The sequence below is a fragment of the Momordica charantia genome (genome assembly GCF_013281855.1).
Source record: "Momordica charantia cultivar OHB3-1 chromosome 8 unlocalized genomic scaffold, Mcharantia_2.0 BLBB01000008.1, whole genome shotgun sequence".
NCBI classification, from domain to species: domain Eukaryota; kingdom Viridiplantae; phylum Streptophyta; class Magnoliopsida; order Cucurbitales; family Cucurbitaceae; genus Momordica; species Momordica charantia.
Window position 1 is genome coordinate 14,549,871 of NW_028275166.1, and position 20,361 is coordinate 14,570,231.

The window sequence follows — 20,361 nt, forward strand, 5'->3', positions numbered from 1 at the left end:
TAATTTTTCACATAGTGAATTTTCCCTTGTGGGCCGTGGTTTTTTCTCCTGTTTGGAGTTTTTCCACATTAATTCTTGTGTTTCTTTATTTTATTGCTTTCTTTAAATTTCTTAGTTATTTTCTACTTATTCCTGCGGTAGAAGTAGGGAATTTTTCCCAACACTCTTCTTCAACTTAAGTCATACAAAAGAAAGAAATACTAAAAACCAGGCCTAATTAGTTGGAAACTCATATTCTATTTTTTGTTTTCAGATTCACTGAATCAAATTGATTTAGTGACTATGCGTTTGTAGGATTTGGGTGATTTGTTTTTTAAAACTTTTTTCGGATTATGTGATACAAATAGTAGAAATTCTAAAAATGACTTTTTAATGTTTTCGGTGTTTTCAGATTCAGAATTTGAAAATTTTAAGATGTAGAATTACATTAAAAACAATACAAACTTTGATAAATATATTATTTCATATTATAAATTCATTTTATGTTTGTTAAAATTAAAACATGTAAAATATAATGTATTCTAAATTATATAATGTTCTAAAATAATAATTATACAAAATTCATAAAAAAAATATTAATAAATTAATTAATATAACTTTAGATTAAAACTAAACAGTAGAAATTTTTCTAAAGCTTATGATCAAGATTATAATTGGATGAAAATAACACCTTTGGATTGGAAGTTTTGTAAGATTGACTTTTTTTTTTCCTTTTAGTTTATCTTTTTAAATTTCAAAATTTAAATACTAAACCACCCATTTTTTAACTTTGAGAAACTAATTTCATTGGTTCCATTAGGATTCGACTTGGTCTCACTACAGTAAAATCAGTAATTAGTTTGGAGGGCTTCGACAACCCTTATCAAAATTGGCGCCGTTGTCGGGGAATCATTATCATTTTCTCATTGTTCAATTTAACTATTTATGACTCATTCTTATCATAATATAGAACTACAATTCGATCCTGAAATTGAAAGGACATTGCGCCAGTTAAGAAGGGAGAGAAGACGATGATTGGAATTCAACGAAGAGATGGTGGAAAGAACACTAAAATAGCTTGCGGCACCAGATTTGAATCAACAACCTCTATGCATAACTTTTCCTAATATTGAAAATTATTTTGAATTAAAATCTGGATTAATACACCTACCTCCTAGTTTTCGTGGATGTGCAGGTGAAAATCCTCATAAACACTTGAAGGAATTCTATATTGTTTGCTTTGGAATGAAGCCACATAGAATGACTGAGGAGTAAATCAACCTTAGAGCTTTTCCCTTTTCTTTAAAGGATCAAGCAAAAGATTGGCCTTATTATCTACCTTCTGGATCAATCACAACATGGAACGAGATGAAAATACTGTTCTTAGATAAATTCTTTCCTGCATCACGAGCTGCAAATATTCAAAAGAGAATTTATGGAATCACGTAGATCGCTGGGGAGACATTGTACGAGTACTGGGAACGATTTAAGAGATTGTGTGCTAGTTTGCCGCACCATCAAATCCTTGATCAACACCTCATCCAATATTTTAACGAAGTATTATTACCAATGGATAGGAGTATGATCGATGCAGCTAGTGGAGGAGCTTTGGTAGACAAGACACCAGAAGCAGCCAAGCAATTAATTTCAAACATGGCTGAAAACTCCCAACAAGTTAAATTTAGAACAGGAGGATCTGTTACACAAGTCAACGAGGTAAGTGAACTTTAAAGTCAAATTTCTGATCTAACTGCTTTAGTTCGCCAAATTGTTGTAGGAGAAAAGCCACGTGAAATGTACGCACTTCAAGGACATCTTACAAATACATTCCGTCAATTTCAACAAAATTCCATTCAGGAGGCCAATGTTGTAGGGAGATTTCTTAGTCCTCCACAAAGAAACTATGATCCATATGCCAATCATAATAATCCTGGATTGAGAGACCACTCAAATCTAAGTTATGGGAATCAAAACTTCATATGACCACCTCCACCTCCTATGCATACTCAAGCTTCAAACTCGAGTATGTCTCTTGAGGAAATTGTTAAAAGTCTTGCTAATAGTACTCTTCAATTTCAACAGGAAACAAGGGCTGGCATGCAAAATTTGGGAAACCAAATTACTCAATTGGCTACATCAGTTAGTAAGTTAGAAGCTCAAAATTCTGGAAGGTTACCATCGCAACCAGAAGTAAATCCAAAGGAGAATGTTAGTGCAATTTCGACTAGGAGTGGAAAAGAACTTACTTCAATCCCTTAGAAAGAGGGTGAGTTAGGCGAGAAAAATGAAGAAGACAATTTATCTAAAGCATCAAGCGGGGTAAATTTTGATCCACCTTTATCTTTTCAAACTTACACTCTATCACCTCCTTTTCCAAGTAGGTTAGCAAAGCCAAAAGCGGGTAAACAAAAAAAGGAGATCTTGGATACTTTTAGAAAGGTAGAAATAAATATCCCTCTTTTGGATGCTATTAAGCAAATTCCCAAATATGCAAAATTCTTGAAGGAATTATGCACAAACAATAGGAGAGTAAAAGAGAAAGACAAGGTAGTGGTAAGTGAAAATCCATCAGCGATATTACAAAAAAAAAAAACATGCCAGAAAAATGCAAAGATCTAGGTATGTTTTCACCTTGTGTAATTGGAAACAAAAGAATTGAGCGTGCTATGTTAGATTTAGGAGCTTCTATTAATGTCATGCCATATTTTGTTTATCAAGAGCTTAAATTAAATGACTTGCAAAAAACTGGTGTTGTGATCCAATTAGCTAATAGATCTTTTATTCATCCGCTTGGAGTTGTTGAGGATGTCTTAATACAAGTCAACAAACTAATATTCCCTGTCGACTTTTACATATTAGATATGGACGGTAATCCCTCATCTAAATCTGCTTCTATTTTGTTAGGGAGACCATTCATGAAAACAACTAAGACAAAAATTGATGTTGACGAAGGAACACTCCCAGTAGAGTTTGATAAAGAAATTGTTAAATTTAATATTTTTGATGCTATGAAATATCCCAATGATAAACACTCACTTTGTCAAATTGATGTAATTGATTCAATTGTGCAAGATGAATCTACCAAAGACAATGATGATCATTTGCACAAATTAGATGAAATCTACCAAAGATAATGATGATGATTTGCACAAATTAGATGAACAGTCTCTAGCTGAAGTTGAAGACAAAATTGATAAATAAAAGATATTAACTTTGATGCTTAAATTTCTACCACAAATAATAAAATCTTACCTCCATTGTGCAGGCACCAAATTTTGAATTGAAGGCTTTACCAGATCACCTAAAATATGTGTATTTAGGTGAAATTGAAACATTACCTGTCATCATTTTGAAAGAACTCACAGTGGAACAAGAAGAAAAGTTGATTAAAACCTTGAAGGAGTACAAGGTAGCAATTTGGCGGACTTTAATGGACATTAAAGGTATTAGTCCATCAATTTGCATGCATAGAATTTTGTTGGAGGATGAAACAAAACCGACGAGAGAACCACAAAGAAGGTTAAATCCAACTATGAAAGAGGTGGTAATGAAAGAAATACTAAAATTGTTGGAAGCACGTATCATCTATCCAATTTCCGATAGTAAATGGGTAAGTCTGATTCATGTTGTACCAAAGAAAACTGGAATCACTATGGTAAGGAATCACAACAATAAACTTGTGTCAATGCTTGTACAAAATGGTTGGAGGATGTGTATTGATTTTAGAAAACTCAATCAAGTTACTAGAAAATATCATTTTCCTCTACCTTTCATCAACCAAATGATTGGACTATTAGCAGGCAAACCATTTTTTTGTTTTCTCGATGGTTTTTCAGGTTTTTATCAAATTCCTATTATACAATAAGATCAAGAAAATACTACATTCACTTATATGGGACATATGCTTATAGACAAATGCCGTTTGGTCTTTGTAATGCCCTAGGAACATTTCAAAGATGCATGATGAGCATTTTTTCTGGCTATATTGAAAAATGCATTGAACTGTTTATAGATGACTTTAGTGTATATGGAGAATCATTTGATGAATGCTTAGATAATTTAACTAAAGTCGTGAAAAGATGCATTGCAACTAATTTAGTGTTAAATTATGAAAAATGTCATTTTATGGTTACCCAAGGCATTGTATTAAGACATGTGATTTTTTCTGGGGTTATAGAGGTTGATAAAGCAAAAATAGATGTCACTACAAACTTACCATCCCCTACCAATGTTAGGGAAGTACATTCTTTTCTTGGACATGATTTTATCGCAGGTTTATCCAAGACTTCTCCAAAGTTGTTTTGCCAATGACAAATTTTTTACAAAAAGAAGTTTAGTTTGAGTTCGGGGAAGAATGCAATGAGGCATTTGATAAGCTCAAAAGATTGTTGACTAGTGCCCCTATTATTCAACCACCTCGATGGGACTTACCTTTTGAAATCATGTGTGATGCAAGTAACTATGCAGTAGGAGCAGTCTTAGGGCAACGGGTTGACAAGAAAAGTTATGTCATCTATTATGCTTCCAGAACCTTGAACCCCGCTCAGTGCAATTATTCCACTATAGAGAATGAGCTTTTATCAATTGTTTTTGCTTTAGATAAATTTCGGTCTTACGTACTTGGTATTGAAATAATTGTTTATTCTGATCATGCAGCTTTAAAATACCTTGTGACAAAGAAAGAATCTAAACCAAGGTTACTCCAGTGGATGTTGCTTCTTTAAGAGTTCAATTTGAAAATTAAAGATCAAAAAGGAGTGGAAAACTCTGTTGCAGATCACTTGAGTAGGTTGATGGAGGAAGAAGATGACCTACCACTCAATGATGACTTTCCAGATGAGTATTTATTCCAACTAAAAGCTATGGCTCCTTAGTATGCTAATATGGTAAATTATTTGGTAACAAGAAATCTACCTCATAATCTTAGTAAATCTAGGAAAGCAAAAATAAAAAGTGAATCAAAATACTACATTTGGGATGAACCTTTTTTATGGAAATTTTGTTCTGATCAAGTCTTTAGGAGATGTGTGCCTGAAAATGAATTTCAATCTATTTTAGCCTTTTGCCATGATTAGGCTTGTGGAGGACATTTTGGACCTAAACGAACAGCTAAAAAAATTTTAGATAGTGGTTTATAGTGGGAAGCCTTATTTATGGATGTATATCAATTATGCAAAAATTGCGAGAGATGCCAAAAAGTAGGAGCAATCACACGAAGGAATGAAATGCCTCAAATTCCAAGTCTTATTTGTGAAATATTTGATGTGTGGGGCATTGATTTTATTGGCCCTCTACCTTCTTCTTGTGGTTTTTCTAATATATTTTTTGCTGTAGATTATGCATCAAAATGAGTGGAAGCAAAAGCCACCAAAACTAATGACTCTCGAGCTGTTGTAGGTTTTATCAAAGTTAACATCTTTAACAGGTTTGGAGTTCCTAAAGCAATTATTAGTTATCAAGTAACTCACTTTTGCAATAGATCGGTCGAAGAGTTTATGAGAAAGTATGGGGTGAATCATCGAGTGGCGACTGCATATCACCCTCAAATAAACTGACAAGCTGAAGTTTCAAATAGGGAAATTAAGACCATTTTAGAAAAGACAGTAAATCCAGGAAGAAAAGATTGGAGCCTATGCCTAGATGATGCTCTATGGGCTTATCGAACAACTTACAAAACTCCTATAGGGATGTCTCCTTACTGATTAGTTTTTGGTAAAGCATGTCATTTACTTGTTGAAATCGAGCATAAAGCATATTGGACAGTTCGGCAATACAATATGGAATTAGACAAAGTCGGAGAATCAAGATTACTACAATTGGAAGAGTTGGAGGATTTGTGGATAAATGCATATGAGAATTCAAGAATTTACAAAGAAAAATCCAAGTTGTTCCATGATAACATGTTAATTAAAAAACTATTTGAGATTGGTCAAAAAGTGTTGTTATATAATTCTCTATTAAAACTCATGCCTGGTAAGTTTCGTTCTTGTTGGTGTTGTTACTAATGTTTTTTCCTTATGATACAGTGGAAATTAAAAGCTTGGATTCAGACAAAATCTTCAAAGTGAATGGTAAGAGGTTGAAAATATTTCATGAAGGTGAAATTTCTCCATGTCCTGTTAGCTTCTCTCTAGATCACCCCACATATTTGGACGATTAAATATTTTCAAGATCCGTCAAGCAAACGACGTTAAACTATTGCGCTATTGGGAGGCAACCCAAATGTTTTCTTTATTTTATTTTCTTCATTTTATTTATATATAGTTTTAGTTTTTCTGTTTTCTTTCACTTGGTTTATTTGGTTTTTGGTTCAGTATTAAAAGAAGAAGTCTAACTTTAGAGAATGCTTACAATTTTCCCATCGGTAACATCATAAACTATTCGGTCCTAGTAGCTCTAAAATCAGGGAAGTTTCTCTTTTCCCTTTTGTGTGCAATTTACATAGTTATACGTTGAGGACATCGTATAGTTTAGGTGTGGGGGAGATGTTTGTCATCTTTCAAAAACTTTTATATCTTTTTCATGCTTTAGACTCAGTACGTCTTGATTCGTATATGTTGTTTTATCCTTTTTGAAACCTTGATATTTTGATCAATACCCTTGAATACTTTGTATGTTAAGAATGCATTCTTTGGTTTGAATTTTTTTATGCATGAAAGTTGATGAGCATGATTAGTGTTTTTCTTTCAAAATTATATGATAGTATCTCATTGATTTTTTTTTATTGAAAAATGCATTGGATTTGATGCAATTTACACACCCAAGTGAGCTTTTTGAGCCTTTGAGCAACACATTACATCTTGCTCTATTTATTTTTCTTGATGAGTGTGATCAAACTTAGCATGATTATTCTAGAACTTGCTTATGGATATATTTTGTGACCAGATGTTTGAATTGATGTTTTAATATGACAAGGGCAATTTAGGCTTACCCAACTTTCAGGTTTCTAAAAAGCCAATCTTTTTACATTTTCCTTTAGAAAGCCACCTTTGAGCTTAATTTTCCATTTTTTTTTCTTGCTTTGCACACAATACTTAAACCTTGGGCCTTTTTAATTTATTATCTTCGATATTTCTACCTTTGTCAAGACAACAATAAAATAAAAACATCGCATGATATTACATTCTTGTTGTTCAAGCCATTATCCAAACTATGTACTACAAAAAAAAAGAGGGAAAAAAAGTCACATCATGAAAAGAAATCACCTCGTTCCCTTAATGAAATAGGGGACATTGGAGAAATATTTTCCAAGAAGCAATCAATTAATGCTACTTCTCCAAAGTTATTAGTGCCCGAAGAAGATGTGAGAAGAGAATACAAGCTACAAGTACTACGTTTGTTTCAATATCATGTAAGTAAATAACTATGTTGTCTTGATTGTAAACTCCTAAATTTCTTTTTACCACACCCTTACCTAAGCTCCATTACAACCAATATTAAAGTCCCTTTGATTTTTTGCATTTGGTTCATCTTTAATTGGGGAAATTTGATTCATTTGCAAGCCTAAGGTAATAACATGCTAAGTTATGACTTTGAGAGCAAAGCACCATAAAAACAATTTGAGAGTATTGAGTGAAACTCTGTGAGGGTGTCAAGTCTTTTGCATTTAATTTCAAAGAGTTAATGAGATACTTGAGTTTTTATAAATTATAACTTATCAATGCTTATTCAATTGATTGTCATTATGATTCATCTCATTGATGTGTGATGAATTTTACCTTTATTTTGGATATTGAGAAATATAAAAAGGAGTAGATGGGGGAGTCGGTATGTCGAGTTAAGATATGCTCAAGGACGAGAATGAATTAGGTGTGGGGGAATTTGATAAGATGAAAAATATACCCATATTTTTATATATTTATTTTACATTTTATTAATTTATTATGTTTAAATATTTGAATTTAATTATAATTTATCATTTTGTGGCAGATTGAAGATATTCGAGAATAATAATTTAAAAGCACAATTTTAGAGGATAATGCGAACTTCACCAAATTGGGGAGAGCTCAATGGATAAAATACAGACACAATTATTATGGCGGGACGTTTCAAATTGAGAATTGTGGATATTTTATAAATAAATGGATATAATCAAAGTAGGAAACATTATCCTAAATTGATTAAGAACTCTTTTATTTAATTTCTATTCTTTGAAATCGGATCTTGTCAATTAGTTAGGAATTCCTTATTAGAGATAATTCCTCTTTAAAAGAGGATAAAATTAATCTCTATAAATAGAGAAGCTTCATTGGGAGATCCATCATCCAAGTTCCAATGAAAAGCTCTCTTCTCCTAAATTCAAGTTCTCTCCCTCTACCATTAGTGGCTAGGCTTTAATTCTTCCAACTCAAGGGTGATTCAAATCCGATTGTTAGCTTGGGAAGCTCAAGTTAGATAGAGATTTCTTCTTTTTCAAGTATTCTTTGTTTCTTGTTCTAATTATCTATGAACAGTTTATATTAATTAAATTGACGTCTTAATTCATATTAATTGTTCTACTACTACCCATGAGTTTGTGATCCGTAATTGTCATGAATGATTGAAATAAGTAGCAAAGTGATGTGATCATATTTGGCCTCAAGTCCTCGGAATCAAGTCAAGCGAAGAAGAGAGCTCGACCGTACACAAAATTCCCACAACACACACGCCTACGCCACCAACGACGGGCTAACCTCATAAGACGCTGCCCCGCGCGCGCCCACGAGCGTCCAGCACGCGCACGCTTACGCCCGCGCCCCCACCGGCCGACAGCGCCCAAGCACGCCCTAGTCCTGCCAGCGCCCGCACGCTCCAGTCGTGCTAACCTCACAAGAGGTCAGCGACCAGCGCCCCAGCGCGCACGCCAACCACTTGCGAGGCCACCCACCTGCAGCGCTAACCTCGCAAGCGTGCACTCCTGCGGCACTAACCTTACAGCGCCCCACCGTGCACCAACCTTTACGCACGCCGCCTGCCTATGCGCGCCCCACTTGCCGCCCACGCCTGCACACCACGACCTGCCGCCCGCGCGCGCCGCAAGCCCGCCAGCACCCCTGCTGCCCATATCGCCTGCCTAGCACTCTGCCACTCAGCGCCCACGTCGTCCACGCCATGCCACCACCGAGTGCCAGCGTCCATGCTGCCCTCGTGCCAGCGCCTTCCCCCAGCGTCTACCGTCCACACCACGCGCCCCTACCGCTTGCTCATGCCGTACCACCGGTACGCCCATGCACGCCGCCCTACATATCCGCGCGCCTCACACCCGTGCACGCCCATTAGTGCTCGCACCGCCGCCCATACACGCGCCCACCAATGCTAGCTTCCTTGCGCACGCACCATAGCCTCATGGGCACCTCCACTATGGATGTTGCCAGCCCCCATGGGTGCCTCCAACTTGCCTTGTCATCCACTTCATTCTTTTATGGAAAAGATTTCCTTATTATTTTGGATTATTTGGGAGATTTGATGTAGGATTTATCTTTGATTTATTTGTTTTCTTTATCATTTTTAAAAAATTCAACTTTAGGCAAGTTCTTTACTTTTTAAGAATTTATCAATTTTATTTTTCGTTTTTAATTTTGTTATTTTCCTTAAAAGGCCAAGGGTCTTGGCCTATAAATAGGCTTGTACCCCTCCATTGTAACACAACCTTAGAACCTTGGAATCTTGGAATTGTCTTTTGAATAGAATTGAGTTTTTCTCATTGCCGTGTGCAAACCCCCCTTCAAATCTCGAATCCCTTTGTGTGGTTGAACTTAGGCCTTTGTGTTTGAACCCCTCGGAGCATGCTTGTTTGATTGGTCATCAAACTCGTGCAGTGTTTCCGGCCTCGAGCATAGTGAGTCATCTGTCTACTCAAGATAACGACTGCAAAGGTAATCCTTCTAACCTTGGCCTTTCGTGTTGAACCAACTATATGATTGGATTCAAGTGGCTTGTGGCTCGAGTAGCTCAATACGCTTGGGTTGTCGCGTATCACAAGGATTGGCTTATGTTTGTGTATTTATGGCTTTTCCATATTTACATAGCTTGCATAATAGACTCTAAGAAAACAAAGAGACAAAATTAATTAACTTACAGCTATCTCAAATTAATTGATTTTGGTTTAGTCATTCTCATCATTCTTAATGCTATTCTTTGATTAATATGGAACGGTATCGTGCCCAATTGATTAATTAATAAGATTTAATTTTGATGCTTGGTTTAAATTAATTAAATTAGGAGAATTAAAACTTACCACGGCTGTTCCGAGTAAGTAGACTAAGTTCTTGAATTAAGAAATCAATTTTTTGTAAAGCCTATGATCAAGATTACAATTGGATGGAAATCAAACCGTTGGATTGGAAGTTTGGTAAGATTGACTTTTTTTCCCTTTTAGTTTATCTTTTTAAATTTCAAAATTTAAATACAAAACCCCTCATTTTTTCACTTTGAGAAACTAATTTCATTGGTTCTCTTGGGATTCAACCTGGTCTCACTACCTTTATCGGTTAGATTTAGTAAAATTAGTAATTATTTTGGAGGGCCTCGACAACCCTTACCACACATTGAACAATTTTTTAAAATTGACATTCAATTACAAAATCTGCTACCAAATACACAATGAATAGAGATTCAAATAAAATAAAAAATTTCAAACACTCCCCCTATCAAAGGGATTAATTAACAATATAAAATATCATAAAAGCTTTAAGAGGAATCATCAAAACACAAACCTAAAATCAAAGTATAAACTTTCAAGCTTCAAAAATATTTATAAAAACTCAAAATTATTTATTTCAAGGAGTTTATAACCAAAGATATTTTGATATTTTGAAGTGTGAACATCGTAGAACTCGATACAACGATTCTAATGAATACTAAATTACTCAAATTGGAGCTCAAACAGAGAAGTTATGATCAAAACAAATTGAAAGAAAAAATATACATGGCAATGACATGGCAGTTGAATCCTTCATGGACCAATGGAAAGGAGACACATCGCATGATTGAAAATCAAAAGAAAAAATAAGAAAGGAAGAAAAAGAATTATAATTAGGAAAAAAACGGGGGGAGAAAGAATTTTTTAAAAGAAATCTTGTAGAGACACTAGATAAGAAAGAAATTAACGGAAAAAGAAAGTAATTCAAGAAGAGCTTTTGATTTTATTTCTGGGTATCAAACAATGTAAGTTCTCGTCTTTAAATAGAGGGGGTGAAACAACTAAATTTAAAAATGTAACAACTTGAAGATTTTTCATAATAGTATTATACAACTATTAACAATATCAACTTGAATTTGAAAAGATCATGGAGTTGATTGAAACCAACTTGGCCTATTGACTTGTACTTCGTAACATCCCCGCAAATGAGAGGGCGGGAAAAACAACCCAAGTTAGGCAAGAGGTTTTGTGAGGCAGTCGCGACTTAATCGACAAAGGGAACATATCGAACATCAAAGTGGTTACTAAAGACCATGAACATCGATCTCAACGTGTTTGGTGCGCGCATAGAACACTAGGTCAGAGGCTAAGGCATCAGCCCCGAAATTATCAGACCAAAGTTACTTGTGTAGTGGAAAGAGGGAAATCAATCTCTTGAAGAAGCTGTCAAACCCAAGTGGTTTCAACTGAGGCCTGGGCTAGAGCCTGATATTCAAACTCAGTGCTGGACCGAACAATAGCATTCTACTTCTTTGAGGACAGGATATAAATAAGTCGCTAAGGAAAACACAGTATGCAGCAATACATGTGCAAGTGTCAATGCTAGTGACCTAGTTCGTATCTGTATAGGCTATGAGAGTGAGATGATCACTGGCCTGAATATCACACCTAGGGTAGGAGTACCCTTAAGATAGCGAAGAACACGTCTGACAACATGCCAATGAACATTCGTGGGGGCCTTTAAAAACTAATTGAGCTTGTTTACAACGTAAGAAATGTCCGTATGGGTGTGTGTCAAGTATTGCAATGTACCAACAATGCTGTGATAGAGAAAAGGGTCTGCCATGAGCTGGTCATCACTGAGGGAGAGTTTGGTGCCAATGACGAGGGAGATGGGCACACTTGAGGTGTTGTGGGTTTAGTTTGGAGAGTAGATCGTAAATATATTTTGCTTGACAAAGTAAGAGACCCATACACAAGTGGTCAATTTGAACATTGAGGAAGTAAATTACTGAGATCCTTGAGGACAAACTAACTGTCCAACATGTGAACGAATTTATCAATGGAGGTGATGTCATTTCCTATGAGAATAACATTATTAACATGAATGAGAAGGAAAATGATCGTAGAGCCTGACTGTAGGTAGTAGAGAGAGGCATCGAATTTAGAGCGTTGGAAGCCCTAGGATAACGACACAGACTTTAACTCATCATTTCATGCCCGTGGTGCCTGTTTGAGGTTATATATTGCCTTACTCAGTTTGCAGGTGTGATGAGGAAACATGGAATGTTCAAAGTCTGGCAATTGAGCCATGTAATCATCGTCCATGAGGGTGACATTCAGAAAGGCATTATTAAAGTCAAGTTACCTAAGTTGCCACCCAGAAGAAACAACAGGGAACAAAACAATGCATATGGTGGAAGCCTTCACAATTGGGCTAAAAGTTTCAAAATAGTCAACACCGGAATGTTGGTGGAACCCTTTGGCGACAAGACGGGCTTTGTAGTGCTAAATGGACCTATTGGAGGTTCGCATGATCTGAAAGACCCATTTGCAACCAACAACATTATCAGTTGTGGAGGATGGAACCAAGGTCCAAGTGTTGTTGCAGATCAATGCTGAAAGTTCAGCATCCATGGCAGCCTTCCACTAAAGCGTTTGAAGAGCGTCAGAGATCCGCATTGATTCGGTTAGTGACGAATTCTGGGCAATGGTAGCAGCCTATATTTTGGGTTTAAAAGTTTCGGACTTTCCACGAGTAATCATAGGATAAGAGTTCTGCACTGACAAGTGAGTGGGGTCGAATGAGGCCTCAAGTTGGGGGAGGTGTAGTAACGGAGAATGAGGGTTGGGAGGTTCAGCGATTAGTGATGGTATTTGTGTCATTGGAGAGGAGATAGCCAGAGATTCAATAATTGGTGATGGTATTTGATGTACTCAACCCTACCATAAGTGGCTTAGGCAACTCTTGTAAGAACAAGCACCTCCTAAACACACGCGACAACACCTAGTACACACACAAAGAATCACCCAAGGGGAAGAAGAAGGGACTTACCTTGATGGTCAAGACTTTGGATAGAGAGAACTTGTTTTGGATTCAAAGTGAAACACTCCACAAGTTTGATGATCAACCTAAACTTGCATGTCTCAAAGAGGTTTTGTGCAACTAGATCAAGACGCACCAATGCTCACGGTTTTGGGAGCAAAGAAGAAAGCTCAAGAGCTATTTTCGTTCATCAATCGTCCAACCTCTCAGATGTACAACAAGAAGCCTATAAATAGGCAACTTTATTTTCCCTAAAATAAAAGAAAAACGACTTTAACTAAACCTAGACTAAACTAGTTACAAATGGGCATAACCAAGTTACACAAATTGAGGGGTTTCTCTAAATGGACCTTTAAAGTGCATAAAACCCTATTCTTTTGCCTATGACCTATTAAATAAATTATACATGAAATTGAAAATAAGGTTACAAAACTGATTACATGAAAACACTACTTTGAGGCTCAAACCCTAAATACTTTATAAATTGGAGCTCTTAGGTTTGGTGTCTTCATGTTCCCTTGAAGCTCCTTTGTCCACCTGTTCTCCTTCCTCATGAAGCTTGATAACCACATGTTGAAGTGGAGACTCCCTTCTTCATCTTTAGTCCTCATGGCATGATGTGCGTTACTTGAAGCATATCAGTAATTGTGGTGGTGAATAGGAGATAGCCAATGGTTATAGGGCTGGTGTTGGAGGTGGTGTGGAGATTTGATAAGGAGAGTGCAGTGAAGTTGGGTCTAATGGGAGGTGGGTGACAAGTCGGCAAGGTTAGAACATATGCGAGAGGTTGTTGGAAAGACAACAGTAGGAGAGGAGTGGTGATCGGCTAAGTCAGTGGGTATAGGATGTGTTGGGATGGAAGAAACCGAAAGGGAAAGATTATTGTTAGCAGGTGGGAAGAGAGATAGAGATGGGGGCATGGGAAACAAGAACGCTATTGATGAGGCCACAAATGTAGTGGGAGGAGAGCTGGCAGGCTTCGTTTGTCTAGAGCCAAAGGTGCATGGAAATTCAGTTTCATTGAACTAGACGTGCCTTGAGATAAACACCTTATCTGTTGGATTGAGGCAACGATAACCCTTGTGCATTGGACTAAATCCACGATATACGCATTTCACGGTATAAAATTGGAACTCCTAGTTGTGATATGGGCATAAGAATGGGAAGCATGCACACAAAAAAGTCCTTACAAAGGTGAGATCAAGTTGCTTTTCAACTAGTGTTTCCATCGAAGATTTGAATTTTAGAACAGCCATAGGCATGTTGTTTATCAGGAGGGTGGCAGTAAGAAAAGCATCCCACCAATAGTTCAACGGCATAAATGTTTGGGCGAGAAGTGTGAGACTAGTCTCAACTATGTGTCGATGCTTTCGCTCTGCCCACCTATTTTGTGCTGAATTGTATGGACAAGAGACTTGAACCTGAATCTCAGGATTGCGGCACAGAGAATGAATTGGTTGATATTCGCCCCCACCATCGGACTGGAGTATCTAGGTTTTGAACTTATTCTGAACCAAAGATAAAAACTGTTTAAAAGCTATAATTGAATTACTTTTCTGGCGTAAATGAAATATCCATGTGAACCGACCATAATCATCCAAAAAAAGAACATAATATCAAAACTCGTCTGAAGAGAGGTGAGGTACCGGTTCCTAGAGATCTATATGAACTAGTTCAAACATTCTTGTACCATGAGAGTGAGAGTCATGAAACAGTAAAGCATGAGATTTCCAAACTGGCATGTATCACAAAAACTTATTGGTTCATTAATCTTGCATAGAAGATTACAAATCCTAATAATGTGATCCAATACTTTAATGGAAGGATGTCCATGCTGTTTATTCCACACGTTTTGGACACCACTACATTGAGGATGTACATAAGTTGTTTCATATGAAGCCAATTTTTGGATTTTTTGGAAAAATATTGGAATGGAAGTTGTCCCACATTAGAAAAGTACAAGAAATGAGCTCACAGTGTTAGAATTTGTCCCACATCGAGAAGGTACAAGGGAGGAGGTGTGTCCCAACTACTATAAAAGGAGCCCATGGCCTTGAGTTTTAATCATCCCAATTGAAATACTTTAAGCCTGGTATACCGGTTCTAGTTAACTAAGCGGTATTTGCTTTGAAATAGTGTTTTGTGTGATTGGGGTCAGAAAGAGAAATCTGTGTGATTGTAATAATTTTTCATATAGTGGAATTTCCCTTGTGTGCCGTGGTTTTTCTCCGGTTTGGAGTTTTCCATGTTAATTCTTGTGTTTCTTTATTTTATTGATTTCTTTAAAACTTCTCAGTTATTTTCTGCTTATTCCTGTGGTAGAAGTAGAAGACTTTTACCTATTAAGTGGTATCAGAGCTTTACGTTTGTAGTTTCTAGAATTTCTGAGTATGCTCTGTGGTTATAGCATTGTCTAAACTTCCACATCATAAAAGATTTCTTGAAACGAGTTACGGTTCTGTGAATAGTGTGGGTTGTTTACTATTTACATATTTACTAGGAGTGTGAAGCAGATATGTCATTCTTTATGAATCCAATGAAGATTGACGTGGAGAAATTTGATAGAAGAATCAACTTCGACTTGTGGCAAGTACAAGTCAAGGATGTGTTGATACAATATGGGTTACACAAGGCGCTGAAGGAAAGACCAAGTGAAGATGCTTCTGAAAAGCTAAATGATGATGGTAGTCCAATAGAGTCCAGCAGTGGTTCCAGCACAGGTTTTAGGAAGTCCAGCATGAGTGATGAAGATCGGGAGGAAATGGATTTGAGGGCTCCAATGTATCAGGCAAAGAGCATCTCAAATCGCTTGTACCTGAAGGAGCAGTTTCACACGTTATGAATGGAGGAAGGTACAAAAATTTCAGATCATTTAAGTAATCTTACTAGCATCATCTTTGAGCTGGAGGTGATCAAAGTGAAGATTGATAACGAAGATAAGGCATTCAGGCTAGTAATTAGAAGGTGGAAGTGACAATATGAGTCTGAATGATGTCAGAAGAAAGATTGTTGTTAGAAAAAGGAAGACTGAAGAGTGAAAGACGTACTTAACATAAAGATTTGACACTGGTAGCTAGTAATTAGAAGAAGAAAGATTTCGTACCAAAGAAAGCTTGTTGCTAGGGATGCACATAGTCTGGGCACATGAATAAAGATTGTCCTAATAGGCCGGTTCGTCAAAGGGCTTTGGGTTGGATGCTAACAGTGTTTCTCTTGTCAGAGGAGACGATGATCAGTTCCTTTGAAAAGAGAGAATTCATCCTCATGGTATGTCCATTTACCATGATAGAGGATATAATGTTAGTTGTTCCACAAGTTTACACATAGACATTGGCTTAGCAGTTATGCAAGGTGTATGTGGTGGAAGTTATGTCGATGGTTGAAGAATTTCCAGGTGAGCCAAGTATGTGGAAGTTGCACCATATATTTCAACAGGATTTATCGAAATGCAATGAATAAGAAAAATCTTGGAAGGCGACATTCCAAGTTATCTACTTTTATAGTGGAGTAGGTTATAGTTCTCTGAATTGAGAATTATGATTGTCGGTGAAGATAGTGAGTGTAGTAGAAACTGTGAATTTTTTCAATATCTTGCCAAGGTGGAATTTGTTGGGTTTTTCGACAAAATATTGGAATTGAAGTTGTCTCACATTGGAAAAGTACAAGAAATGAGCTCAAAGTACTAGAAGTTGTCCTACATCGGAAAAGTACAAGGAGGGGGTGTGTTCCAACTAGTATAAAAGGAGCCCATGATCTTGGGTTTAAATAATCTCAATTGAAATATTTCAAGCCTGGTATACTAGTTCTAGTTAATCGAGCGGTATTTGCTTTGAAATAGTGTTTTGTATGATTGGAATCGGGGAGAGAAATCTGTGTGATTGTAATAATTTTTCAAATACTAGGTTTTACCTTGTGGGCCGTCGTTTTTTCTCCGATTTTGAGTTTTTCAAGTTACTTCTTGTGTTTTTTTATTTTATTGATAACGATAAAACATATCTCAATTATGTTTTGTTTATTCCTGCGGTAGAAGTAGAAGACTTTTTTCCATCACTAATAACTACTCATTACATTGATGCGTATATAACGTAAATTGATTACTTTCAGATTTTTTTTTTTGTAGAGTATATTATGTCGATCAATATGTCTATTAATTAAATATTCAACTTCTAACGCCTTTGCATAAATTCTTACACAGATCTCTTAATCATGAAAAGGTATCAGGTCCATACAAGCTTTTGGATGTTGGGGCCACTTTCATAACAAATTTGTCCAAAGAAGAAATTGGAACCAAACTAGCTGTTGATGTTTCTCTATCATTCTCGGTAAGTTTTGCTTGGACGCTGATAATTATTATTTATGTGCAAATAAGTAATTATCAACTTCATTTTATTGAGAACATTGGATCTTGATAGTAATGGCTCCTACAAGGGATGTGACATTATTTTTTTATTCATTGAGAATTCGTCTGACAGAAGAAATTCTTAGTGTCATCACCATGTAAATTTTGTTCATGCATACTGATTTAATATTGAATAATACTTAGTATATATAATAAGATAATTTATTATATGAGTCGTCTTGTGGGACTGTACTGAATTCGTGGAAGAAACATTTTAGTCTAAAACATCTAACGGTAAATTATTTAACGAATTCAAACATTTGTTTGGAGATATATATATATAATATACATATATATATATATATATATATATATATAAGTTTCTCATTGAATGCTATTATTTATAAATTATAGTGCTCGAAACAACCGAATGCAGTGGAATGCAGATAATATGTCATGCGGTTTATACATGACAAATTCTACCCTTGCAACACCATGATCTCAAATTGTGTACGTATATAACATAGTGTGCATATTGGAATAATAGTATATATTCACATGATTCATTTCTTTAACATATATTTTCTATAATATATTGTAGTACGTTATTTTTTGACTTACCCATTCATATAAACATGCATTTTGTTAGCCACCATGTGTAGGAGTTGGAGTTTTTGTTGTTTGGAAGGTTTGATTGAACACTTGTGAGCAATACCCTTGTTATCAACTGGAGTTATTGTTGGGGTCTATTGAGATATGATTCTCAATCATTAGCCATGCCTTGTGTTATTCACGAGATTATTGAGCTAAAACATATCTTATAATTTGTGAAAAGCATGCTCGTCAGACTGTAATTATTTGTTGTTGACAAACCAATGTGTGAGTTCATATATGATCCCAAACACCAACTCCCCCCCCCCCAAAAAAAATAGTCATGCATTTTGTTTGTTATGTTCGTATAGAAATGGAGAAATCTATATACGTGTTGTGGCTATACCTCGTTCGAATTAGTATTTCTCGTACATATGTTGAATTGAAAGAAGGTTACTTAGTTGACAATTTGTTCTTATTTTTTATTTAAAATATCTTATGATTGTTAAATGAGTATACGGACAAACCAGTGTATGAGTTCATATTTATGTTTTATTAATTGCTTGTTTTAAATATATTGTTGTAGCTCGTGGGAGTGAGGGTTTCAGAAAGCATAATGTTAAGGACAAAATTTTGGTATACCTTCAACGTTTATGTTATACAAAGTCTAATTGCATATAATGGTAATAATTTAGCTACATAGTCTAGTTTGACCCTTCACAATTACTATGGAGAAATAGCTAATATTTCTTTCATTGCTTAGATCTTGCGAGACGAGCAATGGAGAATTTAGAAGTCAAGAACGTGACTTTAGGGCTATTTTCTGTTGGGTTAGCAGTAACTTCATGTTTTATATATACCACTATAATAGTTTGTTTATGTAAGGGGTTGATGTACATTTGAATATAATTTATTTATGTTATGATGAATATTTCGTTTATGTATATATAACTTACTATATATGAATACTTTGTTATGTACATGGTTGATGTATTACTACATATGCATTTATATGTGAAATACATCACAATTGACAGATACTAGGTACAGTTGCAGAAAGCAGCTTCTTTAAAGAACATTTTATGATAGTTTTACTCAATTATACAAAACAATGTTACTGTTCCAATAGTTATGACCAGGGATTAAAATGTTGAGCAACACGTCAACATGTCGCTCGACACGTTGACGTGTCGACATGTCGCTCGACACATTGACGTGTTGACATGTTCGACATCAACACGGGAGGGGGGGAGTCGTTTTTCCCCCATGTAGTCGACATGTTGACGAAATGTTGACATGTTTTTGTTAGGTTGTTTTATTTTCATCTTCTTCCTGTTATGCCACTATACTACTACAATCTATTATTTCTCACAATCTCGATTATTTTAATCTTAGTCTGTTCAATGCAACATTTGCATTTTAATACTGTATAAAATATAACTAATAAGATTCAGAATTTGTTTTATTGATACTTCTAATCCAATCTAGTTCTTAGTTACACAATTGAACAATTTATGTGAAATATTGTGACATATATAAAGATTGAAATAATCTTAGAAATTTTTAAAAATAAAATATTATTATATAAAAATAGTGATGATACATGACAAAAGAATAAGTAACTTAATTAATAGAAAAAAGATGACTTCAGAGTATCTATTGCACTATCTTGATAACTTTGATATAAATTACAATAATTCTCCCAAGTCATCCTAGACTAAAAGTGTTGAGGTAGTTGCTCAAATGAGTGTAATATGACTCATATGAAGCACATATGGATCTCATTGGTAGATAATTTGGATGAATGACACAATCACGAGGTTGAGGTTAAGGTTGAGGGTGATAGTCATAACCATAAGGTGAGTATTCAATTTGACCATACCCAGAGTAATAAGAACTTCCTTTACCGTAACTTTGTTCTTCTATGTTGTTGCTGCTTATACTCATTGTTCTCATATTCGAGGTTAATGAATTATCATCATATTGTCCCGAGTAAGATCCTGCATCTTGGTGTCTATAAAATGTTTTACCAATAGCAGCAATCCCCTCACCACCCACCCGAGATCCATAGTACTCATCTTGGGTGACATGGTCAAATCCAACCTCATATGTAAATGGACTTATTCATTGATTACTTGATTGCCCCACCTCTACCTGGTTGCAAGCATTGTTGTCACCTCTTCCACCATATGTTGTGTCGTCATCATCATTTCCATCATCAGTGTTGTTGTCCTCATCATCATAATTCTTTGTAATTTTCTTACGTTTTTCGTGTTGAAGTACTTT

General features: G+C 35.7%; 2 pseudogenes; both read left to right on the forward strand.

Moving 5' to 3' along the window:
* Nucleotides 1-282: 282 nt before the first annotated feature.
* On the forward strand, nucleotides 283-1,962 carry LOC148209589 (uncharacterized; annotated as a pseudogene).
* Nucleotides 1,963-2,004: 42 nt separating this feature from the next.
* On the forward strand, nucleotides 2,005-12,721 carry LOC148209590 (uncharacterized; annotated as a pseudogene).
* The last annotated feature ends 7,640 nt before the right edge of the window (nucleotides 12,722-20,361 follow it).